Source organism: Salvia splendens, chromosome 21, assembly GCF_004379255.2.
Source record: "Salvia splendens isolate huo1 chromosome 21, SspV2, whole genome shotgun sequence".
Lineage (NCBI taxonomy): Eukaryota > Viridiplantae > Streptophyta > Magnoliopsida > Lamiales > Lamiaceae > Salvia > Salvia splendens.
Window position 1 is genome coordinate 19,442,495 of NC_056052.1, and position 16,365 is coordinate 19,458,859.

At 38.3% G+C, this 16,365-nt stretch overlaps 1 long non-coding RNA gene and 1 other non-coding gene across 3 annotated transcripts; one reads left to right on the forward strand and one right to left on the reverse strand.

Moving 5' to 3' along the window:
* Window positions 1-11,453: 11,453 nt before the first annotated feature.
* LOC121785420 lies at window positions 11,454-14,129 on the reverse strand. 2 transcript variants are annotated; one of them, XR_006046958.1, is made up of 3 exons: window positions 13,708-14,129; window positions 13,307-13,481; window positions 11,454-12,704 (listed from the first exon to the last, which is right to left on the reverse strand). It is a non-coding gene; the product is annotated as an uncharacterized LOC121785420 (long non-coding RNA). The 2 variants fall into 2 exon arrangements; XR_006046959.1 differs by having other exon boundaries at window positions 13,307-14,129.
* LOC121785598 lies at window positions 12,338-12,557 on the forward strand. Its single transcript, XR_006046986.1, has one exon. It is a non-coding gene; the product is annotated as a small nucleolar RNA U3 (small nucleolar RNA).
* Window positions 14,130-16,365: the final 2,236 nt, after the last annotated feature.

Consider the following 16,365-nt stretch of genomic DNA (forward strand, 5'->3'; position numbering starts at 1 on the left):
AAACCGAGTAACTAAATACCTCCAAACAATGTATTCTTTTTAGATAGAGTAAACTTAAAAAATGATCTTTGGACAGTATGTGATGCATAGTTACGATACTTTGTGAAAATAAATTGCATTTGAGGTATCTAGACAAAACTTTTAATTCGCTTGAGACACCTTTCCATATGTGATGCATAGTTACGATACTTTGTGAAAATAAATTGCATTTGAGGTATCTGGACAAAACTTTTAATTCACTTGAGACACCTTTCCACCATTTTCTAACTTTTTTTTTATCATCTTGTCTTTTTTTTAAGGCTAATATACACTATTGATCTTTTCTTTTTTTAAGCTGCCACTAGCTCATTTAATGCGGCTGCATGTTTGCCGACTTTTTTGCAGATTTTATTTTAGAGGGAACATCATTTTTGGTCCATGAACTTTGACAAAATATTATTTTAAGTCCGTAAACTTTAAAAATATAATTTTAGGTCCGTGAACTTTGAGTTAATATCATTTGAGGTACTTTTTACTATTTCCAAGTTTTTTTGGACGAAAATACCCTCAATACCTTAAAATGTATATATTTTTAATAAATTTATCATATACTCATAATTTTTTATAAATATCTTTACAATATATTTTTGACAAATTTTCTAAATATAATTTGACCTTAAATATTATCACTTAATTTTGTGACATGCAAGTAAAATTGCTTCTTCAATTTTTTATATTAATTTTTTTTAAAATTGAATAAAGAACTTATAATAAAAAATTGAATAAAGATCTTTTCTTGCATGTCACAAAATTAAATGATAATATTGAAGGTCAAATTATATTTAGAAAATTTGTCAAAAATATATTGTAAAGATATTTATAAAAAGATCTTTATTCAATTTTTTATTATTAAAGAAAGTTCTTTATTCAATTTTTAAAAAAATTAATATAAAAATTGAAGAAGCAATTTTACTTGCATGTCACAAAATTAAGTGATAATATTTAAGGTTAAATTATATTTAAAAAATTTATCAAAAATATATTGTAAAAATATTTATAAAAAATATGAGTATATGATAAATTTATTAAAAATATATACACTTTAAGGTATTGAGGGTATTTTCGTCCAAAAACTTGAAAATAGTAAAAAGTACCTCAAATGATACTAACTTAAAGTTCACGGGACCTAAAATGATACTTTGGCAAAGTTCGTGGACCAAAAATGATGTTCCCTCTTTATTTTATCCAATACGTCTAATTAATGATTTGTAGAGGCAATGAAAGTATTTGGTGATTGTATTTTTAACTTCTAGTCTCTCTTTGACACGACATGTATTTTAAGAATTATAATAGAAAGTGGGTTGAAACAAATTAGTGGAGGTGAGTCCTACTTTTATATATTATTTTTATAATGAAATATAGATGTGATAAAATTAGTGGAACATGGAGTCTACTACCAAAAGTAATAAAAAACAAATGAGACATTTATTGGTGGACGGAAGGAGTACACATACACTTTTGCAGTGTACTCTTTTATAGTAGTATTAGTATAACATTAGCATATAAAATCTCTATCACTAAAAGTACGATTAAAACTTTAAAAAATTATTAATTATTTGGATCATTCGATCATTAGTATTTTTCAATCTTTGTACTCCTTTCGTCCCGTTAATAATGAAACGTTTCTTTTTTGACACATGATTTTATGCAATGTTGTTTAGTGAAATTAATTTAAGTGTAAAGAGAATAAAGTAGTGGAGATATTAAAGAAGAGAAAAAGTAGGTGAATGTTTTAAAGGGGAGAGAAAAAGTAGGTAGTTGTTTTAAAGGAGAGAAAAAAGTGAATATATTGACTTCAACTTTGATCCCTCGTTTAGTTGAACTTCTTGTTTTTTATAAGAAGACCTAAATGTATAAGAATTGCAATAAAGTACTGTAATACTTATGGGCATAGAGAAAATAAATAGATTATACCTAAAAAATACTAATGAGATTAAACTAAATACCAACCCACTAAGTCACTATAGCTAAAAATTCATTATTTTGACTATGTAACATCACTCAAATCATACATATTTAAAAGGCGGAATATGTTTATGAAACTTGGTAGCTTAACTGCTATTTGACCAACATATTGTCTATTTTAAGTAATTACAATTTGGATAATGCACTAAAGCACAATACAAAAAAATATCATATTTCAAGGTGAGTGTACAAGCGTATGACAAGTAAACTGCTCACCAACAAGCTCTAAGATCTCAGTTAGGATTTACAAAAAATAATGTTAGCTAAAACGTACTTTCCCTGAGAAAGTCTAATTTCAACAAATGGCTCCAGCTAAAGGTGTGTAGTTCTTCTTTTAATCTCGATCCTACGCAATATGTAATTTGTTCTCGGTTATTTCTGAGCATTTTATCCCACATCGACTGTGAAACTAAAAATATGACTGTTTATATTAACCATGCTCTTACAATGGTTTGAATTGGCTGTCTTAGGTGACGACACGCCAGATCTTGGTCGACTACTTGTAGTCAACCAAGATCTGGGTGGTGCCCTGTGGGTAGTGAGTTTTCTTTCTTAAAGAAGAGAGAAAAAGTAGGTGGATGTGATAGAGTAAAGGCCGTCGAGTTGGAAGAGCACAAACGGTGCTCAATGAAATGCCACAAAGAGAGGATAGAATTCTGGGAAAAGAAATACTCGGCTTTATTGAATAACTGAATATGAAAGAACAATGAAGAGAAATCCTCCGCAGAGGCCTACGGCTACTGCCGTCCTAATCCGATCTTACTTCCAAGATGATTTTCATCGTCTGGGATAGATCCAAATAAATAGACTCACAAATAACTAACACTGAGAAATATCAGCAACAAACAATCTTAAATAATAATAACAAATGCCGAGTCTGTTGAGCATGTGCCCTATCTTTCAGCTGCTATTCTGCCGGTTTGTTGGCCCGAACAACCTCCCTCTTTCCTCACTTGTTCCTCGCTTGTAGACCCTCCATGTCGTATCAACTGCCCGTCCGCCGAAACAGCCTTGTCCTCAAGGCGGGAGTAAGGAAATTTAACCCACGGACTCCCTTCAGAGTAGACGGGGTCGGCCACCGCAAAGCAGCAGACACCTTGGAGGGATCCATCCTTACGCCCTCGAAGGGGACGATATGACATTTCACACTCTGGCGTCCCAATAGGCATTTCTTTGGGTTGACAACGAGAGAATGGGCCTGCAAAACCTGAAAAACCCGCGGCCCGGACCGAAGACCCGTCACCCAATGTCACCGAATACTGAACGGTAGGAGTGATCAGGAGCTGGAGTGTGCGGGCGACCTGGTCCGAGATAAAACAGTGGCTGGCGCCACTATCTATCATCACCTTCAGCTTGTGCTGCCCAATCGCCCCGAAAAGTTTCATAGTCTGAGAGGTATCATTACCATTGAAGGATAATTCCGACAGCTGCAGCTCAATTCCGGAATCAAACTCCTCGTTATCGTCAGGTGAGACGATGTTAGGGGCCTCGTCGTCGTCGTCACCGAACCAATCATTCAGAGTCTTTGGGGGGCATCTATGGGTGGGGTCAAATTTCCGTCCACACTTGAAACAAGTGCCTGCTGCGAGATAGTTCTTGTAGTCCTCTGTTGACATACTCCGAAAACGACGCGGGGGTGGCCGAGAGGAGCCCGCTGTCGAAAACGAAGAAGGGGATTGAGAGGATCCCTTTGAGAACGATCGCGCTGGAACCCCTGGATTCATGGTCACCGGAGTGGCGGCTGGCACAAAGACCGGAGTCGAAGGTTGAGTTCCCGATAGATGGTCGATGTTGAGGGTTAATTTGACTGCATCCGAGGAACTGGTTATCTTGGCAGCCTTCCTGGCTACAAATTCAGCTAGGGAGCCGTCGTGTCGAAATGCAGCAAAGGCTTTAGATTCATCGAGAGCCCCGTTGTCCCCGAAGCGTTTCATCATCTCCTGCGTAAACCGATCCCAAGATAGGGTCGGAATTCGTTTCCTCAATAATTGGATCCATGGCAGGACCGGACCCGCCAGTGCCACCATGGAAACTGTCACGCGATTTTCCGGTGGTACATTGGAAACCATAAAGTATTGTTCTACCCTAGCAAGCCACGCGATTGCATCAGTGCCATCAAACGTGGGGAAGGTCATCGGCGGGGTGATGCCCGTAACCGCCGTGTGTGACCCCAAGCCGTCAGAAGAGTCGTCGTCGTTGGATCCAGATTTGGTGGTTGATTTTTCGAACGAAAGAGCCGCCCGTACTTCCGCGATGAATGTCTCGAGCTAAGACCCAATCGCCGTCACTCGTTCATCAGTTTTGAGAAACTGGGCATTCAGTTCGTCGACCGCAGCGTTCAACGAGACCGTACTTTTCTCCAGATTCCCGACAGCCTTCTCTAATCTGTCCAAACGTGCGTCCACACGAGAATTCACCATCGTTCACCGCACCAATTGATAGAGTAAAGGCCGTCGAGTTGGAAGAGCACAAACGGTGCTCAATGAAATGCCACAAAGAGAGGATAGAATTCTGGGAAAAGAAATACTCGGCTTTATTGAATAACTGAATATGAAAGAACAATGAAGAGAAATCCTCCGCAGAGGCCTACGGCTACTGCCGTCCTAATTCGATCTTACTTCCAAGATGATTTTCATCGTCTGGGATAGATCCAACTAAATAGACTTACAAATAACTAACACTGAGAAATATCAGCAACAAACAATCTTAAATAATAATAACAAATGCCGAGGCTGTTGAGCATGTGCCCTATCTTTCAGCTGCTATTCTGCCGGTTTGTTGGCCCGAACAACCTCCCTCTTTCCTCGCTTGTTCCTCGCTTGTAGACCTTCCATGTCGTATCAGGATGTTTCAAAGGAGAGAAAAAGTAGGTAGTACATGTTTTAAAGGAGAGAGAAAAGTGAATATATTGACTTCAACTTTTGTCCCTCGTTTTGTTGAACTTCTTGTTTTTTATAGTTACACTGCTTATATTATTGGAATATAAGAAGACCTAAAAGTATAAGAAGTGCAATAAAGTACTGTAATATTTATGGGCATAGAGAAAATAAATAGATTATACCTGAAAGAGTGAACTACATAAATGGTACCTGATATTTCACTTTCGCACATAAATGGTACCTGATCTTTATTTTATATCGTTTTTGGTACCCTATAACAAAAATAACTCTAGGTACCAAACATGTGATTATTTTGTTATGGAGGATATTTTTGGAACTTTCAATTAAATAGAACCAAATATGTGATTTTTTTTTCTTTCTTTCTTATTTCTTTTTTACTTCTTTACTTTATTCTTCTTTCTTTTTTCTTCATTTTCTTCTTTCTTTTTTAGTATTTTATCTTCCTTTCTTCTTTCTTTTTTCTCCTTAGTTTATGTTTCTCTCATTCTCTTCTTTTTCTTCTTTTTTTTACTATTTTATACATACATCTAATTGCATTCATAATATAAATCAATAACAAAACACCTAATTAAATTAATTATTTAAAGTAATTAAATCAATTGAATATTTTTAATTAAATTATTTATACTCATTTTAGGGTTGAAACACCCAACTAAAAATATTCAACTCTTTATCATTATGAATATAATTCAAAATTTTAAATTTTGATTAGGACTATATTGATTAGTTATTAATTTAATATAAAATAATAATTATTACTACCTCTGTCCCTGAAAGTTTGTCCCATTTTTCTATTTTCGTCCATCCCCCAAAGTTTGTCCCATTTCACTTTTTACCATTTTTTGTAGTGGACCCCATATTCCACTAACTCATTCCTACTCACATTTTATTATAAAACTAATATATAAAAGTAGGACTCACATTCCACTAACTTTTTCAACTCATTTTCCATTACATTTTTTAAAACACGTGACAGAGGTAGTATTTATTAATTACTACTAGTTTTTACTATTATAGCAATAATATTATTATAATAATTAAATATAATTATAACTATAATTATGATTAAGTAAATTTATATGATATTTAAAAATAAATTAATTATTAATTTATAATATCAAAATAATAATATTAATATTGTTTAATAATAATACTAGTATAAAGAGTGAGGAGAATGAGAGAAGATATTATAATATCACTTTTGGTACTAGTTTTGTCAATGCCCAAAATACCCTTTAATAAGTCGTATTCTAGGTTTTGGTTACTGGTCAGTATGATGTGCATAATTGGAATATATCTGCAAAACAGTTGCTAAAGTGTTCAGGGAAAGTGTTCCAGTCAGAAGGAAAGGTATCGGATAACTCAGGTGAAAAGGGCATCAGAATGTTGCTATACTGACTAGTATGCATGCCAAAAAAGGCTCGAGATGGAGAAGAAGGATTGCTGGGAAGATCAGCCACAAGTAAGGGCAAAAGGGTCATTTCGCGAAGAGAGTCTACCCTAAAAATCAAGGGCAAGCCTCCCTATAAAAGGAAGCCACTTGGAGAGAGGAAAGAAGAATCGATCATAGGAACTTTTAGGAAAAACACTCTTAGTTAGAGTAGTTCTCTCTCGGCAGATCAGTCCTTCAGCCTAGTCTTTCATATTCTCGTTCCTCGCCGCAGCCATGGTCACCTAAGAGTTTCATCAGTTCGTCGGAGTTCCACATTCTCTCATTCCAGTCACCCTTTATGACACAAATGGAAAAATGGATTTGTTTAGAGGGTATTTTGGGGTGAAAATTGCATCAGGTACCAAAAATGTGATTTATAGGTACCAAAAACGATATAAAATAAAGATCAGGTACCATTTATGTGCGAAAGTGAAAGATCAGGTACCATTTATATATTTCACTCTACCTAAAAATACCAATAATGAGATTAAACCAAATACCATCCCTCTAAGTCACTATGGCTAAAAATTTATTATTTTGACTATGTAACATCACTCAAATCATACATATTTAAAAGGTGGAATATGTTTATGAAACTTGGTAGCTTAACTGCTATTTGATCAACATATTGTCTATTTTAAATAATTACAATTAGGATAATGCACTAAAGAACAATACAAAACACAGTCCTGTTTCAAGGTGTGTGTACAAGCGTATGACAAGTAAACTGCTCACCAACAAGCTAGAAGATCTCAGTTAGGATTTACAAAAAACAATGTTAGCTAAAATGTACTTCCCCCGAGAAAATCTAATTTCAACAAATGGCTCCAGCTAAAGGTGTGTAGTTCTTCTTTTAATCTCGATCCTACGCAATTTGGAATTTGTTCTCGGTTATTTCTGAGCTTTTTATCCCACATCGATGGTGAAACTAAAAATATGGCTGTTTATATTAACCATGCTCTTACAATGGTTGAATTGGCTATCGTAGATGACGACACGCCAAATCCTAGTCGACCAAGATCTGGGTGCTGCCATGTGGGTAGTGAATTTTCTCTCTTAAAGAAGAGAGAAAAAGTATGTGGATGCTTTAAAGGAGAGAGAAAAAGTAGGTAGATGTTTTAAAGAGGAGAGAAAAGTGAATATATTGATTCCAATCTTTATCCCTCGTTTAGTTGAACTTCTTGTTTTTTTATAGTTACGCTACTTATCCTATTCGAATATTGGAATATAAGAAAACCTAAATGTGTAAGAAGTGCAATAAAGTAATGTAATATTTATGGCCATAGAGGAAATAAATAGTACCTAAAAATACCAATAATGAGATTAAACCAAATACCAACCCACTATAGCTACAAATTCATTATTTTGACTATGTAACATCACTCAAATCATTACATATTTAAAAGGCGGAATGATGTGGATCCATGTAATTCATGATCCATTTCTCAAGTAATTACCCATTTGTAATGCTTGATCTAGATATTTTTGTGAGATTGATTTTCAATTTATCAATAAAAATAAGAGGAAAATTATGGATCCAACAAAAACTAAGGAATCTAAGATGAACAAGAAAGGAATTAACATTGGATAGTGTAGAAATTGGAATACAAAGTCATTGATGAAGTAAGCTAAGGCACTTACAATATAACTAACATGCATTGATGGCTAGATATTCAAGGCAACCACAATCCTCAAAGCATGCCTTTATTTGATCCATACTTCACTAATAATTGATGAACCAAGCAACCTAAATCTATGAATTAGATAGGCAACCCTCTTCAATTGGAACAAATCTCTCAAGCATCTAATTTCATAAAAAAACTAAGGAATAAAATGAGAAAAGAGGTATTTATAGTTTAGGCCCAAATCCCAAGAAAAAGACCCACAAAATCTAGGCAGAGTCACTCTGCCCGGCCGGGTGGAAATTAGTGTGTTGAGTCACCCGGGCGGGTGAAAGTCTCTGGACTCTGGCTTCCTTCTGGGCTCTACCCGGGCGGGTGGCAGCATGGGTACCCGGCCGAGTGGACAATCTTGGCTTGGACTCCTCCAGAAGGTTGTACCCGGCCGGGTGGTTTGGTGCGTCAAATGCCACCTAGTCAGGCGGAATGCTTCCTCCTTCAAATTTCAGCACGTTCCTCATCATGGACACCTCGTTCTTCATGGACTCCTCCAGCATGGCCTTTTGCACAAAAATTGCGAGCCCCTCCCGTAGTCGCCTCGCTATGGACCTCATCGTGGGGCCTCCACGTGGGGTCGTATCATCCTCTCCTTCTTGGAAAGGATTTGTCCTCAAATCCGGACTCCCTACAAAATCAAACGGGCTCAAGTCAGCCACATTGAAAGTGCAACTCACGTTGTACTCACCGGGCAAGTCGATCACATAGGCATTATCGTTGACGCGCTCCAACACAAGGAAGGGACCATCTTCTCTCGGCGCAAGTTTCCTCGTGGTCTTGTCCGAAAAACGTATCTTCCTAAAGTGTATCCACATCCAATCCCCGGGTTGGAAAACCTTTTTCTTGCGTCCCTTATTCACTTGTTGGGCTACTTGCTCACCCTTCCTACGGATCCGCTCTTGTACTTGAACGTGAAAATCCTTCACAAATTGAGCCTTCTCCTTGCCACCTACATCAAACAAATATGGCAAAGGCAAATCTACCGTGGACAAGTCCAACAGGGTGAGAGGATTGAAACCATATACAACTTCAAAAGGAGATAAGGAAGTAGTAGAGTGCACGGTCCTATTGTAGGCAAACTCGACAATGGGTAAGCACTCTTCCCAAGACGTGTTATTCTTAAACACAATGGCACGAAGAAGTGCACCTAAGGACCGGTTAACTACTTCCGTTTGACCTTCCATTTGGGGATGAGCGGTAGTAGAAAAGAGAAGTTTAGTGCCCAGCAAGCCCCAAAGAGTCTTCCAAAAGAAGCTCAAAAACTTGACATCCTGATCACTCACTATGGTCTTTGAAATCCTATGTAACTTGACTACCTCCCTAAAGAACAAAATGGCAATGGATTTAGCTTCATTTGTCTCCCTACATGGAATAAAATGAGCCATCTTGGAAAATATATCTACCACCACAAAAATGCTATCATTCTTCCTAGAAGACATGGGGAGGCCTAGCACAAAATCCATGGAGATATCTACCCAATGGTGTGTAGGTGGAGGCAAGGGAGTATAAAGGCCAAAATTGCTAGACTTAGATTTAGCTTGCCTACACTCTATGCAAAGACCACAAAATCTCTCAACATGCTTCTTCATACAAGGCCAAAAGAAATGTTCACTCAAAATATCAAAAGTTTTCAAAACCCCAAAGTGTCCCATCAACCTACCCAAGTGAGACTCCTTAATCAACAAGTCACGAAGGGAACAAATAGGAATGCAAAACTTATTTTCCCTATACAAATACCCATCCATCCTATAGTACTTATCAAAAGAACCCCTTTCACATTGATAAGGTTCGTTTCATGCATTGGTTTTAGGTGATATTACATGCTTTTGGGGGGAGATAATGCACAAATTTGAGCTTAAGTGTGCAGATATTTGCTGGGTCAAGTAGATGCTGCAAATTGACCGAGCTGATGCAAAATGAGCATAAAAGGAGTAAAAATTGTAAAAAATCCACTAGGTCAAGGAGAATTATCAGGAGAGCAGGTGCGTGAAAAATCTGCCGGACCTAGGAACGCACACAAATTACCCGGGGCAGGGAAAATGGAGCAGAAAAGTGAAGAAATGAGCAGTTTTAAAAGATCATATTTTAAGGGTACAAACGTCAAATCATGAAGAGCATATCCTAGGGATTTGAGCTTGAAGCCTCCCTATATAAAGGGACCAACATGAATGAAGAAGGCAACGCTTAACGCTACCATTCTCGTAGTTTAGGTGGGAAACTCTCATAGGCGCTTAACGCCACCGATTTCTTAGCTTAGTTTAGTTGAGTTGTTGATTTCTTAGCTTAGTTTAGATAGTTAATTGTTTTCTTAGCTCAGTTCGATGGTTTCGACGGGGGAATTGACGACTCCAACGTTGGATCCTTGCTTTCTTTACCGCTTTTGAGACGATGTAGTTGGATCTCGAGTTTCATCGGAGGAATTGATGACTCTGCCTTTGGATGTCGACTTATTTCCAGTTTTATGAAGCTTTGGTGTTTATTTTCATGTAGATTATGCTATTTACTCATGTTTCTTGGATGCTTTTCGCAATTGGTGGCTTAGATGTTTAGATCCATGTTGTTTACATGATTTCCAGTAGTTTAGACGTTGAGATCTAGTTGTTCACGTGCTCGATTTCTGAGATCTGTTTGTTTAGGTAATGCATGCAAGGTTAATATGTGTTTATTCCGCTTTCTGCTTGACCCAGGAGAGTATATCTGGGAGTTCTAGCTTGAATTTCGTGTTTACGTCTCATTTTGAAGCATGCTCTGTTTTATTTCGTCAATGGTGTTGAAGCTCTGTTCCATGCTCTGTTTTTACTTGGTTGTTTGGAGAAGATGAAGTGAGAGATTGTTAGAAATCAGATCTGCTTTTTGCTTTTGCTTTTTTGCTTTCACAGTTTTCTGCCAGCCCAAGTTAGTTTAGGAAAAATTGTCCCCACTTGCTTTTACATCTTTGTCTGCCTATTTTGGGAAAGTTTCAGCATGTTACTTCAGTCACAGGTGTGTAGTTCTTCTTTTAATCTCGATCCTACGCATTTTGGAATTTGTTCTCGGTTATTTCTAAGCTTTTTATCCCACATCGACTGTGAAACTAAAAATATGGCTGTTTATATAAACCATGCTCTTACAATGGTGACACGCCAGCTTGGTAGACTCTGGGTACTGCCATGTTGGTAGTGAGTTTTTTCTCTTAAAGAAGAAAGAAAAAGTACGTGGATGTTTTCAAGGAGAGAGAAAAAGTAGGTAGATGTTTTAAATGAGAGAGAAAAATGAATATATTGACTTCAATTTTTATCCCTTGTTTAGTTGAACTTCTTGTTTTTTTATAGTTACACTGCTGAGTAATTTGAAAGTATTTTTTAAATTTGTCATCCACATCATTTTATATTATTTGTAATGCTTAATTTAACACTTCTAAACAATGTTCTAAAAAATGAGTAAAATAATCACAATAAGAAATGAATAAACAAACAATTGCCAAAATAATTAAATTAACCACATATTTAAATTTTCAAGTCTAAATAATTAAAATAACCACATATTAAGCAATCAACTTAATCATCTGCAAAATAACAAAACCAAGGTGCAAACGTGTTACTCTTGATTTAGTTTTGCTTTCTACTCTACATTACACAAAACAAGGTATAATCAGATCATTGGCAGTGGGTTTGAAGTGCAGCAAGACAACCGTAGAGAGATGGGTTAATGCCGGACTAATCAGAGCACACACATCAACAATTAGGCCGGATTTAACTGCCCCACATAAGCTTCAAAGGTTAAGATTCACATTAGATGCTTTAGAACTTTATGCAACCAAATCAAGTTTAGGAATATGAACAACACTATATACATTTATGAGAACTGGTTTTACATATCCCAAGCATCACGCAGATTTTATTTAGCACCTGGAGAAGATGAGCCACACAGAACTTGTCAAAATAAGGATTTCATTCAAAAAATCATGTTTATGTGTGTTGTGGCAAGTCCCTTATTTGCTGATAATGGTGAGGAGTTGTTTGGTGGAAAAATTGGGATATTTCCCTTCAATGTTCAAGTACCAGCAAAAAAGAGGAGCCAGAGTAGAGATGCATGCACAATAAAAACTAAAGCCTTTCAAAGCATCAACAAAGAGGTGATCAAGGATTGTTTGATTAATAAGGTAATCAAATGGGAAAATGGTAGGTAAAGTATGCTTGACTATTTGAATATATGCATTTTCTTAATGCTATTACTATATGCATGCAAATAATTCCAGCAATTATATCTGAATGGCCAGAAGGTGCATCCAAAGACATATTTATACAATAGGACAATGCAAGACCACATATCTTGGACACAGATTTACGACCTTACTTGAACAGGATCTGTTCTATAGGCTCGTACCTCTGTATCATTGATTTCTAAGGAGACAGGAAACCACGTCTGGCGGATGAACCTAGCTGCCTGGCTAGAGCGTGATTAACAGCCCCTTGGGTCCGGGTTTCCGGCTCGTTGTGCAGTAGATGATCGTTCTTGGCTCAACTTCGGTCCAGTCAGGATGGCTAGGCAGTTGTCTGACAGACTATTATCTTGGACACAGATTTAGAATTCAGTGTTGCTGCATCACAATCAGGTTTCAACATCCGATTGGCTTAGGAACCCCCTAATTCTTTGGATACCAATGCCAATGATTTGGGATGGTTCAGATCCATAAAATCACTCAAGTACAGACTGCATGCATGGCAATGGATGATTTAGTTAAAGTAGTTGAGAAATAATTTGAAGAGTTAAGCCCTACAACGCTAAACAATGTATTCTTAAGTTTGCAGGGTTTTTTTATAAAGATAATGAAGAACAGAGGACATAACAGGTACAAGCTACCACATTTGGGGAAAGAAGCGCCGATAAGAAGGCATGAACTACCACAAAACCTGATAGTCCCTAGTGAGTTGGCAATACAATGCATTTCACACTTACGTGAGATGGGCTACTGTGAGGGAATTGGAAGAATAATGCATGCTTTGAGTATGACTTAGGGTGGCAATACATAAGAAGCTAGAATAGAAAGGTGTGGCAGTGTGCACATTTTTTGTAAGTCTCACGTGACATTATGCATATTTTGTAAGTTATGCATGCTATTATGCACATCTTTTGTAAGTTACACATGCGATTATGCACATCTTTTGTAAGTAATTCTATGTCAGTTTAGTATACATACTTTTTCACAAAATAAGAGATTCTAGATAGTCATAATTATAATCTACCTTAGTCCAAAAAACAACAAGATGATTGAAGTGATCATTAACAAAAATAATGAGTGCATCTCTAGATACCTTGGTTCCTATGGCTTTCAAATCCAATGTACTGTAATTCTTAGCTAGCAGAATTATCACAACTACATTCCTCATCTCCATCAGCAAATAGACTTGTGAGAGAGAAATCAATGTGCTTCTGGAAATCAACTGTCACTAGAAATGAAGGCACACATTTACAATTTGCCTTCTAACTCTGCAGTGGAAATTATCATGAATTATTCAAACACATAATTAAGCGCTCTCAATTTATCAAAATTTATGATATCAGATTTTGATTATCACATCAAGGCATGAAATGAACTTGTGGAAGGAACTATATTGAAAAAATTGCCAAAGCATAAGACCATCCAATTTTTCATTTCTCCAACTTATAGACAGAGATAGTTACAATATTAAAGAAGAAGAACAAAACTGTGCACCATGGTTTCCTACTATAGGCGCCCTCAGTCCGATCTGCTGATCGAAATTTCAATTGAAATCTATCCAATGAATCTTCTTTATCCTCAAAGATTTTCTTCTTCCTCTCGACCAACAAAGAGAACCCACACATGCCGTCAGTTGTGGTGGCGCCGGGAGAAGCCATATTTGAAGAGGGGGAATGAGATAACGAAGAGGGATAATCGGGTGGCAAAGGTCAAAATGTCGGGAATCGGCGAGCGAATAGGGGAATTTGGGAGATAAATGGGGAAATCAAGCGGCGAAAAAGGTGAACCGGACAATGTGACGCTTTCCTGTAGCCGGAGACTCGACGGAGCCTTGGAAAAATGTGAAGCTTTCAGGTCGTCGGAGGCTTTGCGGCGGTGGGATAATGTTGTTTGATTTTTCGAAGAAATGAGGGGAGACGGTGTAGACTAGGGTTTGATAGATTTTTTTAAAATTTTTTTATTAAGTGCATCTGCAATGCCGCCCTTCCAGATGACCCGGCGGACATCCCCGCGGACAGACTTCCCACTGCACTGCCACGTCATAAGGACTTGCACAGTGACGGACATACCCAAGGACATCCCGACGGACTTTCCACATTAATAAAAATTCACCAAATTAAATAATTTACGAAATTAAACAATTTACGGAATTAAAATTTATGGAATTAAAATTTACGGAATGATTACTGAATAAAATTTTCATTAAATAAAAAAAAGAAAGGTACATTTAAAAAAAACTAAAAAAATACATTTCAACAAATAAAAATTTCATCCACGACGACTCATTCGCTGCCATACTTCTTAAATTATATCGTTCTGGAGTCGAATATGAGCTTGTTTTTGGCGCATGTCGGCAAATGCACGGACTCGCTCGACCTCGTCATGGGCTATACCCATACGTACATTGCCGGTAGCAACGCCGTGGCTTGGACCCGCAGCATCAGCATCATCATTGGCCCAATCCGTCAGTGCTGGACCTTCATATTCGACAATCATGTTATGCATGATAATACATGCGTACATGATATCGGCGATGCTCTCAGCATACCACAGCCGTGATGGACCCTTCACTACCGCCCATAGACTCTGGAGCACACCAAATGCCCGCTCCACATCCTTGCGCGCTACCTCCTGACGACCCGCAAAATATACCTTGTTTTCTTCTGTTGGGCGTCTGATCGTCTTCACAAAGACGGGCCACATAAGGTATATCCCATCAGCCAAATAATAGCCCATGTTGTGCTGGTTGCCGTTGGCGACGAAATTGACGGCCGGACCAACGCCCATGCACTGGTCGTTGAAAAAGGGCGACGACTGGAGGACGTTGATATCGTTGTTCGACCCAACTACTCCAAAATAGGCATGCCAAATCCATAGCCGGTAGTCAGCTACCGCTTCAAGTATCATCGTGGAATTCTTGCCCTTGAAACCCGTAGTGTACACCCCTTTCCAGGCAGCGGGGAAGTTCTTCCACTCCCAATGCATACAATCTATGCTGCCTAGCATCCCCGGAAACCCGTGCTGAGTTCCGTGTATATCCAGCAGGGCCTGACATTCTTCGGGGGTAGGCTTCCAAAGATACCTATCTCTGAATATCTCCCTAACGCCCTGACAAAAATACTTAAGGCAATCGCGGGCAGTCGTCTCGCCGATGTGGAGGTACTCATCGAACATGTCGGCCGTGCCTCCGTATGCCAGCTGCCTCATTGCGGCAGTGCACTTCTGAATCGGCGTTTGGCCGGGTTTACCAGTCGCATCCTCCCGCACCCTGAAATACTCGTTTCGACGCTCGAAATCGCCCACGATACGCAGAAAGAGCGGACGATGCATCCTAAAACGTCTCTGAAACACGTTCTCCCCTAATCTTTGCTCCGGAGCGAAGTAATCCTCGTACAACCGACGGTGTGCAGTGAGGTGGTCCCGAGGTACTATAGATCGACGATGGATGGGTCGAGGTACTGCCGGCGCCAAGGCCGCCAATATCTCCCTCTCCGCTGCCTCCCGCACACGTGCATGAATTCGCCTCATAATGTCATCATACCCCCACCACTACCACCCGCACCAAAACTACTACCAGTCATTCTGGATATATAAAAGAAACGTAGAGAGATACTAGTTAATACAAGTGGTGCGAATGAAATGAAATTCAACGAGCCGTATTTATAGAATTTTTTAAAAAATATATAAAATAATCGGGACGTCCGCGCGGACGTCTGTGGGGTCAACGCAATGGCGGACGTTGAAGTTCGAGGTTGTGCTGCTGTGTGTAGCAAAAGTCCTATGAATCCACTACATCACTTGGTCTAGGAACTCAAGAGAACACAGAATGCTCTGTCGCTGGGCACACTACACTCCCCTTCAAAGATCCCTCAACCCGAGCACTATGATTTAGTATAGAGAAGCAAGGGTCGATCCCACGAAGATGGACACGTAAGAAAGCATTTAGAAACTCTGGACAAGGGCGGCTGCTGCCACGCAAACTGGGTTAAGGTTTAACTACGACTAGACCTAGGCAAGAAATGTACACACTAGATCTAGGAAACTGTAAACATGCTGAGATCAAACATCATCAAGACTACGAGATATTAAATTTACTTCCTAGACCGTGTAAATGGCTACCTAATAAAAGCAGACAGAAAGCATATAACAGTG